Below are 3,083 nucleotides of genomic sequence, written 5' to 3' on the forward strand. Positions count from 1 at the left end.
CGCAAGTGAGGGTGTACATGCGCACACACTGCCCAGCCCTGTTTTAGAAGGCAAATGTTGGAGTACACCTGTACAGGAAGTCCTCGAGTTACAGCCATTCGTTCAGTGACCATTGAAAGTTACAACGGCAGTGAAAAAAGGGACATGACTGCTTTTCACACTTACGACCATTGCAGCCTCCCCAAAGTCACGTGATCAACATTCAGATGCTCGGCAACCGGTTCATACTTATGACGGCTGCATTGTCCCGGGGTCATGTGATCCCCTTTGGCGACCTTCTGACAAGCAAAGTCAGTGGGGGGGGAAGCCAGATTCACTTAACAACGGTGTTACTAACTTAACAACTGCAGTGATTCACTTCACAACGGCGGCAAGAAGGGTCGTAAAATGGGGCAAAACTCAGTTAACAAGGCTCTCGTGGAAATTTTTTGGGCTCAATTGTCGTCATAAGGCGAAGACCACCTGTATGTTCTGACAGGCGGTCCATAATTTACAGCCATAATTGGGAATTTCCAAGGCGAAGGGGAGTGAAGCTTCTGCCGCCATCTCAGAAATAATATTTATTTATTTTTATTCAGTGTGTGGGACATCATATATGGACTTGCAGTAGATATTAGAATTTCACTGAAAATAAAAACAAAAAAGGCTGGCTCAGGAATTGTGGGAGTTGAAGTCTAGAGGTCATTCTGGGGGCCATAATTTTTATTTATTTATTTATTTTATTTATTTTAATCCCATTTATATCCTGCCCTTCTCCGAAGACTCAGGGCGGCTTACAAGCTTAGCAGTAGCCTTCATTCTTTGTATATGCCTGCTTATTAGGGCTTTCACACACACCCCAAACGGCATTATTACAAAGTCAGCTTATTGCCCCCAACAATCTGGGTCCTCATTTTACCTACCTGGGAAGGATGGAAGGCTGAGTCAACCTTGAGCCTGGTGGGACTCGAACCTGCACTAATGGCAGGCAGCTGGTGTTACTTAAGGAGGCATTAGCCCACTGCTCCACCAAGGCTCATAATTGCCTCAGGAATTCTGGGAGTTGAAGTCCAGAGGTCCTATATGATGTCCCACACACTGAATAAATAAATAAATATTATTTCTGAGATGGCGGCAGAAGCTTCACTCCCCTTCGCCTTGGAAATTCCCAATTACGGCTGTAAATTATGAGCCTTAGTTTGAGTCCCACCAGGCTCAAGGTTGACTCAGCCTTCCATCCTTCCCAGGTAGGTAAAATGAGGACCCAGATTGTTGGGGGCAATTAAGCTGACTTTGTAATAATGCCGCTTGGGGGGGTGCAAAAGCCCTAATAAGCAGGCATATACATAGAATGAAGGCTACTGCTAAGCACATTGGTTTGTGCTTTAGATTGTAAGCCCCCCTGAGTCTTCAGAGAAAGGCGGGATATAAATGGTATTAAAAATAATAATAATAATGGGGCCATAATTGCCTCAGGAATTCTGGGAGTTGAAGTCCAGAGGTCATAATGGGGTCATAGTTGGCTCAGGAATTCTGGGAGTTGAAGTCCAAAGGTCATAAAGGTGCCATAGTTGGCTCAGGAATTCTGGGAGTTGAAGTCCAGAGATCATAAAGGGGCCATAATCAGCTCAGGAATTGTGGGAGTTGAAGTCCACGGGTCGTAAAGTTGAATTAGTCGCCCACCTAGGTTACAATAACCCTATTTTTTCCCCCTTTGTCTCTTCCAGAGAGCCCTGAGAGGCAAATCCTCAAAGAGCGGCATGAAGCGGTCGCGTAGCGGTTTGAGAAGCACGTCCTCCGTCAGGCTCCAAAAGTCCAAAACTACCGTTTCAGTCCAAAATGAAAGAAGTGTCCCATACGTGAAAAGCCCCGAATTAAAAAGCGCCATGTCTACCTCCAGAGCTGGGAAATCCAGATTAGACGTCACTTTCGCCACCTAGATCTAATCACACACACACACACACACACACACAGAGACATTTTTCAGTGGAATCTTCCGCCGTTAGGTTAAAATATCCCGTTTCTTCCCTTGGGCTCTCCATTCTTCAAATAAAATGATGTTTCCCCCCCTTTTTTGTGACCATTATTTGCATTTCCTATTGATGTGCAGCTGACATTCATAGACAACCAAGCAGAAAGGGCTTAACAAACTTCTTGAAGAATTGATCTCCTTCAGCTATTCCCATCGGCTTCTTGCAAAATTACTCTTCCTTTTGCGGAAATATTACATCACACACACACACGCAAACACACACACACACACACACCGGTTGCGGAAAGGCAGTGAAGCTTCTGCCACCATCTCAGAAACAATGTCTATTTATTTATTTGGCGTATGGCAAGTTGTACATGGCCTCGCCATCTCTCTTTAGCATTTCACCTAGATGGAAAAACAGCATGGGTAGTCCCTCGACTTACGACAATTCATTTAGTGACCATTCGAAGTTACGACAGCACCGAAAAATGGGACTTACAACCCTTTTTCATACTTATGACCATTGCAGCATCCCCACAGTCATGTGATCAAAATTTGGACCCTTGGCAACTGACTTGGGTTTATGACGGTCGCAGGGTCACGTTTTTCCCTCTTGCGACCTTCTGACAAGGGGCGGGGGGGGGGGAAGCCTGGTTCATTTTACAACCTTAGCTTACTACTACTAATAATAATAATAATAATATAAAGTTGGAAGGGACCTTGGAGGTCATCTAGTCCAACCCCCTGCTCAGGCAGGAAACCCTATACCATTTCAGACAAATGGCTGTCCAGTCTCTTCTTAAAAACCTCCAGTGTTGGAGTATTCACCACTTCTGGAGGCAGGTTGTTCCACTGGTTAATTGTTCTGACTGTCAGGAAGTTTCTCCTTAGTTCTAGCTTAACAAGTGCAGTGATTCGCTGAACAACTACGGCAAGACAGGTCATAACATGGGGCAAAACTCACTTAAGACTTCCTCACTTAGCAATATAAATTTTGGGCTCAATTGTGGTCATAAGTCAAGGGCTATCTGTAGAAATATGAACGTTAAAAAGATATCAATGTCTAGGCCAAGGGTGGGCAACCTGGGCTCTTTTATGACTCGTGGACTTCAACTCCCAGAATTCCTGA

The sequence above is a fragment of the Vipera ursinii genome (assembly GCF_947247035.1).
Source record: "Vipera ursinii genome assembly, chromosome: 4".
Taxonomy (NCBI): domain Eukaryota; kingdom Metazoa; phylum Chordata; class Lepidosauria; order Squamata; family Viperidae; genus Vipera; species Vipera ursinii.